This window comes from Macrobrachium rosenbergii, chromosome 2 (genome assembly GCF_040412425.1).
Source record: "Macrobrachium rosenbergii isolate ZJJX-2024 chromosome 2, ASM4041242v1, whole genome shotgun sequence".
NCBI lineage: Eukaryota > Metazoa > Arthropoda > Malacostraca > Decapoda > Palaemonidae > Macrobrachium > Macrobrachium rosenbergii.
In genome coordinates this window covers 66,471,693-66,489,005 of record NC_089742.1, presented here as the reverse complement: position 1 = coordinate 66,489,005, position 17,313 = coordinate 66,471,693, and the positions used below count along the sequence as shown (strand labels likewise).

General features: G+C 37.7%; 1 protein-coding gene across 1 annotated transcript in view; it reads left to right on the top strand.

The window, feature by feature from the left end:
• LOC136848054 (QRFP-like peptide receptor) overlaps window positions 1-17,313 on the top strand; it is a 238,796-nt gene that overhangs the window by 102,292 nt on the left and 119,191 nt on the right.

The following is a 17,313-nucleotide window of genomic DNA, read 5'->3' as shown; positions in this document are numbered from 1 at the left end:
ATATATACATATTACATATAAATACATTATATATAATGTATATATATGTAATATATATATATTATATATACATAATGTATATATAACCATATATATAAATAATTGTATATATCTCTTAAATATATACTGTATATATATATATATATATATATATATATATTATATCTATATATATATATATATATATATATATATAGTGCTGAGGATTAGAGAAGAGGCTGTAGGTGAAAGTTTGCGGCATGAAATAGGAGAAAGAAAAAGGATAGGTTGTGCTTGATGAAAAACCGCTGGTTATCGACAGTGGAGAGAAATTGAAGAATGGTGAAAAACTGATGACCTTTCAAGCCTGATAAAATAACGGTGAGCATTAGCAAGAGCAAGGTTATGGCATTAAACGTAACGTTTGCAGGAGTGATAAATTTTATCATGGACTTTAACAGAATGGAAAAGAGCTGATTCAAAGAAGTTGGAGTTCTCTGTAAAAGCTGTGGAGCAGAGGAGAATTACCTACGCAATCAAAACAGGAAACTTTAAGTATTCTTAAATCCATTTCTTCTTTCTGAAAGTGAACTGTTTGCTGGGTGTGAATGAAATTAAGATAGGCAGAAGCGATAGAGACGACTATACTAAAACTGGCGTCACAACACCTAGGTTATCGACGCAGTCAAACCGCAGAAATTAACAGATCCTTCTTTGCAGCTCAACAGCAATCTAACCACAATATTTACGCAAAAGGAGAACTGTGCCCTATTGATACTCGCTGCTCTGCTGACTCTAAGCTTCAAGCCTGACACTGCTTGCTTGAGAGATGTTAAGAATGAATGGAGAGACAAGGAGGTCCATGGATATAAAGTGGGTTGCTGGCTCTACGTGGGTAATATTACTAGATCCATAGATATTGAGATGTAAGTTGAGTTGGTGGTCTCCCGTTGCTTCAAAGGCATGCGATAGGGATGAAAATGTATAATGATTTGCCAAGCTGTTTTAATTGCTAATTACTTAAAACATATAAAGAGTTACTGGTAATGTTAGTAAACACACGTAAAATAATAAATTGTCATCATCATCATAACACAATTCACATGTGATTACTATAATAATGATAATTATATGGAAGATGGGGTTATGTGTATTTGGATAATGATCATAGCTGCATAATAATGATTATAATCAAATCAATGACAGACATGTTTTTCAATACCTCGCACTTGCATTCCTTTGTAACCGTTATTATAACCGTTATTAGATTACATTTTATGACGACACTTGTATTCCCTAGCAAAAGTGACCTTACATAAAGAAACTAACCATAGGGGAAGATACGGGTGTGGTGGAGTGTACACTGGTTGGGGAGTTAGGGGTGGAGGGAGTGTTACCAGAGAGCGAATCTCGCAGGACAAAGAAATTAGGGAACTAATTCCTATAGGCCAGTGACCTTTCCCGATCATGCGAACGTGAAGATTAACATTATTATTACTTTATTTTATGAAAAAATAATCAAGATTTTCAAAATGTGAAAATTATCGACGTAGCCATAAACATATTTTTGCTTGGTCGGAAGAAGTGTTGAAAACAGCAGCAGTAATTACGATGATACTTATGATATGAAGGAGGAGGAGGAGGAGGAGGAGGAGGAGGAGGAGGAGGAGGATGAAAAATTTATATAATAATAAAATTACAAAGTTTGTATTTTTCTTTATGCTTCACGTGATGATGTTACACTGATTTCTATTGACCAGCAAGCGAATACATAAGACAGGAAATTAAATTCAAAAAGAGTAAACCAATGGATAATCATGCATAAACAAGCGAGCACATTAAATAAAAAGATAAACGGGTCAAGTAAGTGAACAGACGAGAACAAGCAAGTGCAGAACTGCAATGAATAAATCCTTTTCTTTTCCTCTTTTGTGTTCGCCTGATGACTTACCTGAGGCGAGAAAGACGACCCGCAAAATTTGCATGAGAAAACGGAACCATAACTTTACCTGTCAACCGCTCCACGAAAGGAGGCGGGGGTTGTGGGAGATGGGGGAGTAGGTGGAAGAAGAAGAGAAAGGGGAGGTGAAGAAGTAGGGAGGAGAGTAGAAAAGGAATGAGTAGGAGGAGGAGGAGGAAAAGAAGGAGAATTGAAGCAAGAGGGAAAAAATTGAGTTGAATTGAGGAGGAGAAAGACTTGAGAAGATGAGGAGGAATAGGACGAATTGAAAGAAGAAAGGATAAAGAAAGAGAGAAGAATTAAAAAGAGGACGAGGAAGTGGAAGAGAAAGGAATATGTGATGAAGAATGAAAAAAGAAGAGGAAGGAAAGGTACAGGAAAATGAGGAAGATAATAAGATAAGGAGTTGACGAAGAAAAGGCAGAGGAAGAGGAATACAAGAGAGAGCAGGAAGAAAACGAAAATTACGATAAAAGGGAGATGATGAAAGCTGAACAAAGACGATGAAGGAGAAGTGGAGGATGAGGGAGGAGAAAATTCGTAAAAGGCCTAGGAAGAAAAAAGGAAGAGGAAGGGAAGGATGAATAAGAGATAAAGAAAACTGAGATTAGGAAAAATGAGGAAGAAATAAAGACAAAGTGAAGGAAAAATTAAGAAATAGGTCGAGAAGGTGAAGACAACGAAGGAAAAGGAGGAAAATTTAAAAAAAGGAGAAATAAGCCAAGGAGACTGTAGAGGAAGGAATGATAAGAAATTTTAAAAATTATAAATTATTATTATTATTATTATTATTATTATTATTATTATTATTATTATTATTATTATATAACTGAAAGTTGGAGCTAGATACAGTTCAGGAAGTCAAACATACCGGGGGATGGCAAGTAAACAAGAAAAATGCCCCTGTGTTTCTTCGCTATGTATAATCAAGGGGCCACCGAAAATAAATCTATCTTTCAGGTGGTCTCATAATGCTGTATGAGCCGCGGCCCATGAAACTCTCAACCACGGACCGGTGGTGGCCTTTTCTGTAGCGCTGCCAGACGCACGATCATGGCTAACTTTAACCTTAGATAAAATAAAAACTACTGAGGCTAGAGGGCTACGATTTGGTATGTTTGATGATTGGAGAGTGGATGATCAACATACCAATTTGCAGCCATCTAGACTCGGTAGTTTTTAAGATCTGAGAGCGGACAGAAAAAGTGCGGACGGACCAACAAAGCCACCTCAATAGTTTTCCTTTACAGAAAACTAAAAGCAGAAAGAACACTGTGAAACGATCTAAAACATGCCCCCGCAAGGTATACTAAACAGTACTCACCTTCGGGCAGTAAGAAGAGATTGGATGGAACAAGACAGGAGCAGGAACAGATGGAAATAATGTAGATGAGGAAAAAATAAGGAGAGAATTCAAGAAAGGACTAAGAGGCGGTGCGATCATCGAGTGAGGGGATGGGGGAAAAAAAAGGTATAAGGACTGAGAGTTCAGATGAAAACGATGCTCATGTTGGTGGCAGATTAAGGTTTCGGGGCGTAAAGGGATTATAGAGACACTATAAAAGGGTCTGCGGTTGTTGTTGATGATGATGATGCTCTACAAGGTCATGGTAATGGGAATAATATTAAAAGACTTTGAAATAGTGATGACAATTATGTTTACATAAAAGGTTATGGTAATGATGATGACAATATTATACCAGCTTATAAGTTCCTCGTTGGACGAGTCGGTAGAGTTGTCGGCTAGCACTCTGCTAGTCCCGAGTTCGAGTCTCCGGCCGGCCAATGAAGAATTAGAGGAATTTATCTCTGGTGATAGAAATTCATTTCTCAGTATAATGTGGTTCGGATTAAACGAAGCTGTAGTCCCGTTGCTGACAGAGTAACCAGTTGGTTCTTAGCCACGTCAAATGAGTCTAATCCTTCGGTCCAGCCCTAGGGAGAGCTGTTAATTAGCTCAGTCTGGTTAAATGTAACAAATATTATGACCAGCTTGTAGAAATGACTAGTAGTTTTTGCTTGGTTCAGGTTAAGCCGGCTCATTCCAGCATGGACACTAGACCTATGTGTAGCAAGATGTGAAAAGGAGTGATAAGTCTGTTGTGGACCTCAACACTCTGCTAACAAAGGCGATAAGAATACTGATCCTATTAAGTAGTTGATGACTGAGGTAAACAATTAAGATGTTAAAGTTTTGCTGAGGTTGACTGTACATCAAACCTGATACTCAAAAGAGAAATGTAAAAAATAAATGAGGATAAGACAATTATTTACCTTTGTTCGGTACATATCATTTAGAGGAGTAAAATTAACATGATTCCTGTCAGCCAGAGAGAGAGAGAGAGAGAGAGAGAGAGAGAGAGAGAGAGAGAGAGAGAGAGAATGTATTTCCCCTCATTAAAAAAAAATTATTTTCTACTTTATCCATCTGATGTGTTACGGTTAATAAAGCTTAGCATACTGACTATAATTTTTAATTGTACAAATAAACAAGAAGTATCTTCTACTGCATTCATCTCTTCAGCTGTGAGCGTCCTCACTTCTCTACCACTTCGAAGAAACAAAGAGACAAATTGGAGGGTTTCCGTATATCCATCAACACCAAAATATGATGCAAATCCCATCACGCTAAACATACAATGAGCAAACGAAATCTAACTATAAGGACCTCTCATAGCCATTAACAGGAGAGCTTGCGCTCGTCGCGCCCTTAAAAGTACAGGTCCGTCCGCCACGTCACTCTGCTAATCCTTTCCAAACCGGTATTTCGAGGCAGGATTCGCCACGGCGATTTCTACATAAGGAGAGGCCAGTTCCGCTGTCCATAGGGTGAGCCAAAAAGAAGGCCAGGTAATAAGCTGGAGAGAGAGAGAGAGAGAGAGAGAGAGAGAGAGGTAACTTCATACCCCATACATCAAGGAGATAGTTCCATATTTATCTCTTCCCGCAGTTAGGGCTTACATGTATGCCTTGTCCGTCCCCCTCTGAGTCACGCAAGAGGAAAACAAGATCATATCCGATAATAACAACAAAACTTATATAAATCCAAGAGGTCATTCGAGGTCAGGTCATAAGGATTTCAGAACTATACATGCTAATAATTGACAAAACTAAAAGGGGACTTTCGTTGTAGCAGCCTCTGGGCAAGATTGCCACACTACTGAATGCTTTGAAGTGAATATTATTTAGATCAGTTTGTTACTTGTTAGCCAAATGACTTGTTTGAATAGAAAATGCGGGACATTTTCACATCTTTAGCTTCTTAACAGCCCCGGTTTACTTATTTTTCATTCCAAGAGTTATTTTCGTTAGAAAAAAAATTGTCTATATTCGGATATTTGTACATATATACACATTTAATTCGATATATGTTTTCATGTCAGGAAGAACGTTCATCTCATTTTGAATTATGATATCACTAATATCAGTCGTTTTTTAATACAGTTCATATGAAACCCCGCCCACGAATAACGGAAGAATGGGGTTTAACCCCTTTACCACAAATCAAATAAGAGCAGCCGTAGGTGTCTGCTCTGTGTTCGGCTCCTGTAATCACGAGAGCTTAAAATTTCTCAAATCCAGCGGATCCCTTTTCTGATGAAGCACCTTTGAAAGATAAGGCCGTCAGCCAAAGTATGCAAACAAGCCCTCAAGAGAGTAAGGTAAAGAGAGTAGAGAGGTACGCTCACTTCTATGGTGAGGTAAGTTTGGGGTAGCTAATCCCTCTGCTGGTGTCCAGACGGTCAAACCCAAGTCGAGTGGGTCAGTCAGACGATCGGAATATAGGCGACCCGAAATGAACTTGTTTTTTGTTGATGTTTTCTTTGTACCCGTCTTTTTTTTCTTTTTATGTAATGCAAGAATGAATACATATATGCACAGACACTCATATATGTGTTTAATTGTTTAAGCATATGGGTATGGAAGTATTTGACATATTATTCAGTAATTCATAAGGCAAAAGAAAAATCAATACTAATCCATATGGAGATATTTATTTACAAAAAGTACAAATCCATTATTTTGAAAGCTTGAGTATTTTTGTTACATTTTGATCTATTAGATACAATTTTATTATTCAACACTCTCATTCTAAAAAACATGCGACATCTTACGAAAAATGTTATTTATATCCATAAGGAGCATTACATGTTTTTCAATAATGAATGATAATGTATTGCATCCCCTTTCCTGGCCTAAAGTATCATATCCATGATGAATATTGAACAGTTTTCCATTATTTTCAGCTTTTCATAAAAATTCCTTACTTGGCAATGTTAACTTATTTTGCTGTCTCTCATAACGCTAACCCAAGTGCCACTTTTATTCTCAACTTGCAGCCTAGAAATTGATACCTAGGAAATTTTAGAGGCCATGTATCCGCCAACATACCGAAGACCCTCTCTATCTGCAACATGTGACAAAGTACTTGTCCGTTCTTCAAATTCAAATCGTATGTATTGTCGTCTTCTGTGATAAATCTTTTCCTCCATGGAAGCAAACACCATGGCTGAGATAGAGAGCTCTTTTTCCAAATCCTTTTCTGCCACATCTTCACTCTTATCATGAGAAATGTATGATTCTTTACACATCGTGGCATCACTACATTGGTTAGGGTTATTGCAATTCCTTCCCATTATAGAAATGTCTTTACCGAGAAGATATGACTTAATTCTTCTCTTAAATGTAACCGGACAAGGATGATCGTTAGCAATGCCCATTTGTCTGATGCATCCAAACATATGCTCTAATCCATCCTGATTGAGTCTGTAGAAATTAATATGTATGATACATCATATTTAGCTTCACCATTTCATATAACAGGGGCAAAAGATTTGCACGAAATGATAATTCAGCCTTCTGAAAACTGATACAGGCTCACGTTTTTCGCACACTCTCATTGTTTTATAACGCTTTTCATTTCCTCAGAATTTTATTTTGTTGTGTCAGTTGCAACTTCATATGCATTTCTTTGTGCCTTTTTGTCATAGGAACTCTTAAATTGAATAAATCAAAACCATGCATCAGCAAGTTTGATAAAATCTCGAGTACTTTTCAATGTTTGCTCTCTAAAAGTCCTTGTTTTCCATAAAAGTCTATTGCTTTTGAAGTAGTTTCTGATAGAAGCTGAACGGCTTTCTTCACATTCATGCGTGCTGTTCCTTAACACATAAATTATTTTCAGTCAAGCGATAGGTGGGTGCGTAAATCACTTACCTCTTCTTGACAGTTTCTCGTACACATTCACTTTGAACAAAGCTTCCATCACTTAACTGGAAGCCATAATCAGAAAATTATTCCTTTATTAGTTTAATGAGATGAGGGGTCGGCAAATACATACACCTCTCTCTCGAATCATAAGGGATTTGAAAATGAAATGGTTTCTGTACTTATACCAATACTATTCCAAAGGCTGACATTTGTAGGGCCCATATCACTTACTATAGCTACCACTGGAAAACCAATACTCTCTACACTTACAATTAACTTGTATAATAAGTCTTTGAGTCATATTGGTGTTGAAATTGTAAAAACAAGCTGTTTCCATGCTTGTGTGAAGTCCTCAAATCATTACACACTGCACTCTAGATTGTGGATCAAATAATTCGTCTATTCCCCTATCGTAGGACAGATTTGAAAATTGTACATTCATCAAAAGACATAACACATAATCGTTTATATTCATTCATTGAATGACCCTTTTCTTTCAACATTTGAAGCACTGTTTAAAATGCCCGGTTCCGCGTCTATTTTTGATGACCAACGTTTTAAAGCACTCTCTGAAGGAAGAGGAATTCCACATTGTTTACGCAAATATTTATATGCTTTAGGACCTATATTCCTTAAAGTTATTGCTCGGCTTATATCAGACACTGACCAACGTTTCATGTATTTACCATTTATGATGCTTTCCATGAGATGGAGAAAAAAGTTGCCAGGAATGTCTTGCACGTAAAACGTCGTTATTTAATTTGTTAATATTATCCACTAACACTCTCTTTTTCTTTCTCCCACTGTTCTTTTTCTGAGATGAGATTATTTCTTTCCTGCATAACCTCTTCTAGTTGGCGCTGCATCCTCCAGTGTCTTTGTTTCATCTTGCTGATCTACGTCATCCAAATCTTGCACGAATGAAACATCTCCATTTTCAACATGAATTTCTTCACCACATACTGATCTATTTTCTTCAAATGATTCTTCAACTAATCGTTTCAGATTTCTTCTCTCTGCACGTGATTGTCGAAAATCTGTTTAGCTCATCAGTACCTAATATAAAGAAGAAATAATATTAGTTATGCCAAGTAATAAAAAAAATTCTTTTTTACGCTCTCTCTCTCTCTCTCTCTCTCTCTCTCTCTCTCTCTCTCTCTCTCTCTCTCTCTCTCTCTCATTTCATTTTATTTACTTTGAAAATATGTTCGATCATAATTTTTTCTTATTATAAGGCTATGAAATCTCTCTCTCTCTCTCTCTCTCTCTCTCTCTCTCTCTCTCTCTCTCTCTCTCTTCTTTACATGTATATATGTATAACCTATATTTATAACATTATATACAGTTATTTCAAGATTATACATATGGACTAATTACAGTAATATCATTAGAGATGGTTGATACTGACCTTTAGATTTAGGCAAGTGAAGAAGAAGAGTTGGAACTGCAAGTGACTTCAAAAGTCTCTTTGTAGGAGCACTGGTTACATTTGCTTGAAATTTGTTCTTGACTTTTAAATAAGCACTGTCCTCAAAATGTCTATACATATCCTACTGTTAGGATAATTGAATTTGTCTTTTCTACGACAAACATGAATCCACTTTGGTCTTGTTTCTGCATCTTTAGGAAGCAGAAAAAATGATATGCCTTCTTTCTTTCTACCATGAGAATTGCAACCAAAACACTGCACAAATAAATGGCATTTCTCGAAAATTACTCTATATAATAAAACGGTAACCCACTGGTGATTGGAAATGTACTGAAGAGAATTTGTATACCGCTATTGACAATAACACGAACAACTGATGTGAGTGAAGTCAATCACAGGAGTTTATAGTGACCCAGGTCACAAACCGACCTGTGGACACCAGACACCAGCGGCTTGGGATAATCCTCACCCCCACAAGTGAGCGCACCTCTCTACTCTCTTTACCTTGCTCACAGGCACGCTTCAATAATACCGCTTTACTACGCCATATGCTCAATATCAAGTCCCGCATTTCGGCGGCGTTGTAGACGCTCACGGCATTCAAAAATGGGACGTAAGTATGGTAGCCACAAAGATCAATATCCCTTGAGGCGAAACAAAAAAGTTCAGTTTTATGACGGCATCTGAGCGTTACGTAAAGCTGTTATTGGGGATTTTTCTCCTAAGAACAGCTGGGATAATTCTGACAGCAAATTGAGTGATTATCATATTTTCTCTCCTTTACATGGATACTAAGCCTTTAAGCATTCATTTTTTTCTTCTTGATATCACAACAAAAAAAGAGAGAAATACTGATTTCCATATTAGCTATAGTTATGCCAACACATGCCCCCATCTCAAACCGCTGTGACTATATTACAAATCGATGCCAAGATACGGCATCGGCCTCCAAGCCTATGTGGCCATATGAGCAAGGAATCGCGGGATATGAAAACGGATTGATAGCCTGTGTCCATATTACCAAAAGATTCCAAAATGTGAACACGACTTGAAAGCGTACTTGCTCATGCTAACAAGGGATTCCGAGACATGAAAGTGTCTTGAATGTTTGTAACCATATTACCTCGATTCCCAAACTACGAATACGGTTTGAAAAACACTAACAATATGAAAAAGGGATTCCGAAATAAGAAAATAGTTTGAAAGTCTGTGGCTGCTTTACCAATGAATTCCATGATATGAAAACAGTTTGAAAGTTTGTAATATCATATTACCTGGGATTCCAAGATATGAAAAAGCACTGACAGTTTGTAATATATTACCTAGGGTTCCAAGACATGAAAAAGGATGGACAGTTTGTAATATCATATTACATACGGTACCAAGATGTAAAAAAGGTTTGAAAGTCTGTATCGATATTACATAGGGTTCCAAGATTTACAGTAAAAGCGGCTTGAAATTCTGTGACCATTTCACAAATGGATTCAGAAATAATAAAAACAGTTTAAATGTCTGTAACAGCATCACCAATGGATTACAAGATATGAAAACAGTTTGAAAGTCTATGCAGTAATCATATTACACATGACTCGAAGATATTAAAATGGCTGGAAAGTCTGTGATTCTATTATAACGGATTCCGAAATTAGAAAACGGTTTGAAAGTCGTTGATTATAATACCCTAGGGGTTCTAAGTTGTGACAACGGCCTGAAAGAATGTGAATATATCACAAAAAGATTTAGGCATTTGAAAAATACCTTATAGTGTCACGATAATTTCAGCAGTAAATGTAACTGAAATACTTTATCGGCTTGAGAAGAAATCAGTTTTGCCATAGAAAATCTGCAAAGTTCAACAGCCAGTGCTTCTGCAAAGTTACCGCACATCGATGAAAATATGCAAATCATTTCCATATCAGGACGGTATTCGATTTGCTCTTCACATAGTTGCGTTCAGTATCCTTGAAAATGGACCGTAAGGATCCGAATTAAGCCATAAGATACGCTACTAAAATATACTTCATTAAAGAATCTAAGATTCTGAAAACTAAGCAGAAACACAAAATACGTCGAATTGAATCGAATATAGGATTTAGGCCAAGGGCCAAGCACTGGGACCTATGAGGTCATTCAGCGCTGAAACGGAAATTGACAGTAAAAGGTTTGAAAGGTGTAACAGGAGGAAAACCTCGCAGTTGCACTATGAATCAATTGTTAGGAGAGGGTGCAAAGTAAGAGGGAGGAAAGAGAATATGAAAGGAGGTACAGTAAACGGAACGAAAGGGGCTGTAGCTAGGGGCCGAAGGCACGCTGCAAAGAACCTTAAGTAACGCCTACAGTACAACGCATGAGGTGCCCTGATGGCACTACCCCGCTACGCTGAAGACTGTCGTACATTGTTTGACAGTACAGCAACGATTACCTCCACCATCGAAGTTGCGTGTTCATTCGCGTTTGTTTCTTTGTTTTTTGTGCGTGTCTATCTGTCCACAAGACATATCCAGAAGTTATTCACGGATTCCAATGAAGTACTGTGGAAAAAATGAGCTGTTGACCAAGGAAAATCTCATTAAATTATGGGATGGACCCGGATGTAGGTAGTGACAAAAGGAAGCTTATTATGGTCGTGGATAGAGGTGCAAGCTCACAAAGCTTTTATAGTAACTTCAAATCAAACTGAATTGGATACACAGCAGTTACAAATGATAAATAAAGCACACCTCTATAGTATTAAAAACAGTTGAAAAATAAAAGAAATAATCTGCTCCTCCATGCTAATCAAATCAGGAGATTAACTTGAAAAATAATCACCCCCAAAAAAACAAAAGTACTCGGGAGTTAAGTCCCAGTGGTGCGAATTACCACAAAGTTGATTTTGTTAGAAAACTAAAGCCCTAAGATGAACTCCCAAAGCGATGGATTCGACAAACTTCTCTGAATTTTCATTTTTGAAAATGAATTTTGTGGAGGTGATGTCGAGATGCAAATCCTTAGTCATTTTCACTGTTTACCTCGTGAAATACAATTGTTATGGCCGCGCAGATCTGGTACTGACTTGGAAGGACGAAAACAGATTAGGAGGGAATCCTAATCCTTCATACAGAAGTGGCCAGACGTTTTATCTAGAGCTATTTTTGCCGTAAGTTACCTGATGGGAGGAATTTAAAAGGCTTCCACTTGGATACTTCAAAAGTCAGTCGCAAACACAAAAACAAGTAAAAAATGCGCCGAAGTTTCTTAGCGCAATCGAATTTTCTGTATAGCGCTTAATGTTGTATAAAACTCTCAGCCACGGCCCATGAAACTCTCAGCCGCGGCCAATGAAACTTCAGCCACGGCCCGGTGGTGGCCTGTGTTATTGGCACCTATAGTGGTGCCAGACGCACAACCATGCCAACTTTAACCTTAATTAAAATCAAACTACTGAGGCTAGAGGGCTGCAATTTGACATGTTTGATGATTGGAGTGTGGGTGATCAACACACCAATTTGCAGCCCTCTAGCCTCAGTAGCTTTTACGATCTGAGGGCAGACAGAAAAAGTGCGGACGGACAGACAAATAGCCATCTCAATAGTTTTGTATTGCAGAAAACTAACAAGGGGAAAAGTAAACGAATTCATGATTGTTGCGGCGAAAAAGCATAAGAAACGAAATAAACTAATAAATTAAACAGTAAATGAATGACCGAGTTACAGAATTCATTAATCTTGAACGAATGAATGCGTGGAAGAACGAAGAATCATTCCCTTTTGACGTTTACTATAGAGAAGCCTCACAGAAACAATAATTCTTTACCTTCACAGGTATTTATAAGACCCTGTTCCAAATAATTTTCTTATACTTTTTCCATTTTATAGTGTCCCCAAATTTGACCTCAAGAAAGATTTATTTGCATTAGATAACGCAATGCTATAAGCTTGGCTTGAACAATAATAGTAGTAGTAGTAGTAGTAGTAGTAGTAGTAGTAACGATGTTGTTTATGTCTCTTAAAAACAATTGGTGCCATTGTCAGCATTAAGGATGGCGATGATGGATCACAGACCTCAAGTTCATAATAAAGAAAAGAAAAGAGAGAGAGAGGTTAGAGCCACACAGCAGGTTTCAGCTCAAATTAAAACGACTAAGACCCAGTTTTTGCGTTAAAACTACTGAATTGCAATTCCATCTTACAGCGAAAGCAATACACATTTCCTTAGCGCATTACTTTTCGTCGCGTTTGCATCGAGCATAAAGAATCGGAACGCACATTATAAATCCCCCTTAGACGATTTTGTGTTGATAAACGAAACCTGGATTGTTGTGCGTGCGTCTCATTTAATTTTAATGAAAACATTTATCATTGCACCTCTTGATTAAGCACATCTTCCCCATTCTCTCTCTCTCTCTCTCTCTCTCTCTCTCTCTCTCTCTCTCTCTCTCTCTCTCTCTCAGAAAGACATCTTTAACATGAGCGTTCTTAGAATAGTAAAATGTAAGCTGAAGATCCATCTCCAAGTATAAATGAATTTCCCAAAGGAATCAACACGAAAGACGCGAGAAGAAGAAAAGAGAGAGAGAGAGAGAGAGAGAGAGAGAGAGAGAGAGAGAGAGAGAGGAACGGGTAATCCGGACAAGTGGATGCTGCTGCTAATTGCAGGTGTTTCATCATCTAGGCATCACAGGCGATGCTTAGTATGGGGGGCGGGACTTGACTTTCCTCCTTCCAGCGGTCGTTTGTGGTTAGGCGTCTTCTAGAGTGTTTAGTTAGATAAAAGATTCACTCCAGTAACAATTTCCTTTTAATAAGTCATTTGGAGATATGTAAATGACTATAGCAAAAGAGACAGGCACCAACAAACACACCGAGGTCAGGGAGATTGTCAGGCGACTCAAGTGATACTCGAGTCGCAGTGTTTCACAGTTTTTGGTAAATAACTTAAATAGTAACGTATATAAATGGTAAAAGTTTGTGAAAAAGAATGAGGCCAAACTCTTATTTACATTTCTTTACAAAACGTACATAGTACAGTATATCAATACGCTCACGTACACACACACTCATTATCATATATATATATAATATATATATATATATATATATATATATATATATATATATATATATATATATATATATATATATGGTTCTATATTCATATATGCTAGACACATCTCATCTCTTTCACAACCCCCGTCTTCCAGCGTAAGTAAGGGGATATGAATTTAGCTTGAGACTTGAAGCAGCTGGAGCGTCTGACGCCAGGGAAAGATGTCACGTTCCTCGCTAATCGTCTTTGTTTCCGTCAGGAGGGTCTTGTATATCGTGCTTCGTGTAGCACTCCATGTAAGTCCATTTTTTCCCTCTTTGTAGGATTTAACCTTTCTGAAAACAAGCTCTCCACAGGAACAGCAAAAGAGAGAGTTTGTTGCCCTCAAAATAAATTTGATGGAGATTGAACACAGCTTATTACGGTCTCCTCCGGCAACGGATTACTGGCTATGAATTCACTTTGTATTTTGCTCGGGCGCTCTTAAAGCTGAATTCCATCTAATGGCATTAACGTCTTTGTGTAACGGCTTATTCCTCCAAACCAACTTTCTCTCTCTCTCTCTCTCTCTCTCTCTCTGAGTTTACGGCCGTTTTCATACTTTGAATATCTTACTATTCAATTGTACATATTGTCTGGTTACTGATTTCTACGAAAATTGTCGTATAGGCACAAGCTGAGCTTTAGAACGTACAGAACGCACCTACGTCGTAATTATAAACAACTATATACAAACTGATATACGCCGGTCCTCGTTCCTTGCAGAAACAGAGAAGTATGTTTGTTGGGTAACAACGTTTATGTAGCACAACTAACTTATGCGAAAGACAGCTGGATCATATTGGCCAGTGGGGAAAAATTTAGCTGGGTCTTGCAGTTTCACTGCCAGCCTCCTGAAATGTTCCGACAAAGAAGATGGTAAGATTTCCTGTGCAAATGTCAAAGCGACGAGCAACCTGATGACCTTGTCTAACCCAGACCTAATGGAAAAAGGGGTGCCCTACCCATCTCTTGGAGAGGTGGAGGATTACAGTCAGAGAAGAAAAGAGTATCACAGATTCATTTTTTGTGACCATTCTATCCTTTCCTCAGGGATAGAATAGTGGTGGTCAAACTGGGATCTATTCTTCTGCTACCTGGCGCCTCTTTTCATCAGTGATTTTCAAATACACTTGATTCTACCGTTTTTATATTCATATGACGTTGATTCATATCGTTATGACTTACATGGAAGCAGTTCTCACCTTCAGAATTCTCACGGTATCGTTCTCACTTTCAAAATTCTCTTGGTATCGTTTTCACTTTCAGAATTCTCATGGTGTCGTTCTCACCTTCAGAATTCTCATGGTATTGTTCTCACTTTCAGAATTCTCATGGTATCGTTCTCACCTTCAGAATTCTCACAAAATTTTTTAACCTTCAGAATTCTCATGGTATCTTTCTCACTTTCAGATTTCTCTTGTTATCGTTTTCACCTTCAGAATTCTCATGGTATCGTTCTCACTTTCAGATTTCTCTTGGTATCGTTTTCACTTTCAGAATTCTCATGGTGTCGTTCTCATCTTCAGAATTCTCATGGCATCATTCTCACCTTCAGAATTCTCATGATATCGTTCTCATCTTCAGAATTCTCTTGGTACGTTTTCGCCTTCAGAATTCTCATGGTATCGTTCTCACTTTCAGAATTCTCTTGGTATTGTTTTCACTTTCAGAATTCTCATGGTGTCGTTCTCACCTTCAGAATTCTCATGATATCGTTCTCACCTTCAGAATTCTCATGGTATCGTTCTCACCTTCAGAATTCTCATGGTATCGTTCTCACTTTCAGAATTCTCATGGTATCTTTCTCAATTCTCATAGTGTCGTCTTCACCTTCAGAATTCTCATAGTATCGTTTTCACCTTCAGAATTCTGTTGGTATAGTTTTCACCTTCAGAATTCTCATAGTATCGTTTTCACCTTCAGAATTCTCACGGTATTGTTTTCACCTTCAGAATTCTCATGATGTCGTTCTCGCCTTCAGAATTCTCATGGAATCGTTCTCACTTTCAGAATTCTCTTGGTATCGTTTTCATTTTCAGAATTCTCATGGTGTTGTTCTTACTTTCAGAATTCTTATGGTATTGTTTTCACCTTTAGAATTCTCAAGGTGTTCTCACCTACAGAATTCTCTTGGTATCGTTTTCACCTTCAGAATTCTCATGGTGTCGTTCTCACCTTCAGAATTCTCATGGTGTCGTTCTCACCTTCAGAATTCTCATGGTGTCGTTCTCACCTTCAGAATTCTCATGGTATCATTTTCACCTTCAGAATTCTCATGGTATCATTTTCACCTTCAGAATTCTCATGGTATCATTTTCACCTTCAGAATTCTCATGGTATCATTTTCACCTTTAGAATTCTCATGGTATCATTTTCACCTTCAGAATTCTCATGGTATCATTTTCACCTTCAGAATTCTCATGGTGTCGTTCTCACTGTCAGAATTCTAATGGTATCGTTTTCGCCTTCAGAATTCTCAGGGTATCGTTTTCACCTTCAGAATTCTCATGGTATAATTTTCACTTCAGAATTCTCATGGTGTCGTTCTCACTTTCAGAATTCTCATGGTATCGTTTTCACCTTCAGAATTCTCAGGGTATCGTTTTTACCTTCAGAATTCTCAGGGTATCATTTTCACCTTCAGAATTCTCAGGGTATCGTTTTCACCTTCAGAATTCTCAGGGTATCATTTTCACCTTCAGAATTCTCAGGGTATCATTTTCACCTTCAAATTCTCATTGTTTTCACCTTCAGAATTCTCAGGGTATCATTTTCGCCTTCAGAATTCTCAGGGATATCATTTTCACCTTCAGAATTCTCAGGGTATCATTTTCACCTTCAGAATTCTCAGGGTATCATTTTCACCTTCAGAATTCTCAGGGTATCATTTTCACCTTCAGAATTCTCAGGGTATCATTTTCACCTTCAGAATTCTCAGGGTATCATTTTCACCTTCAGAATTCTCACGATATCATTTTCACCTTCAGAATTCTCATGGTGTCGTTCTCACTTTCAGAATTCTCATGGTATTTTCATCTTCAGAAATCTCATGGTGTCATTCTCACTTTCAGAATTCTCATGGTAACGTTTTCACCTTCCGAATTCTCATGGTGTCGTTCCCACCTTCAGAATTCTCTTGGCACCGTTTTCACCCTCAGAATTCTCATGGTGTCGTTCTCACTTTTAGAATTCTCTTGGTATCGTTTCCAATTTCCGAATTTCCATGGTGTCGTTCTCACCTTCAGAATTCTCTTCGTATCGTTTTCACCCTCAAAATTCTCATGGTGTCGTTCTCACTTTCAGAATTCTCTTGGTACCGTTTTCACCTTCCGAATTCTCATGGTGTCGTTGTCACTTTCAGAATTCTCATGGTATCGTTTCCACCTTCTGAATTCTCATGTTGTTGTTCTCACTTTCAAAATTTTCATGACACTGGTTCTCTTCTCCAGATTTTGTATATTAGTAATAATTCTCATTTCCACAATTTTCACGGGAGAACTTTCATTTGCAATTTTTTCATGTTAGTGACTCTCATCTTTAGTAGTCACCTTGCTGATTTTGATTCTCATCTATAGTGGTCACCTTGCTGATTTTCATCTCCAGAGAACTTTCATGTTGGTGATTTTCATCCCCAGAGTTTTCATAGTGCTGATCATCTTACGCT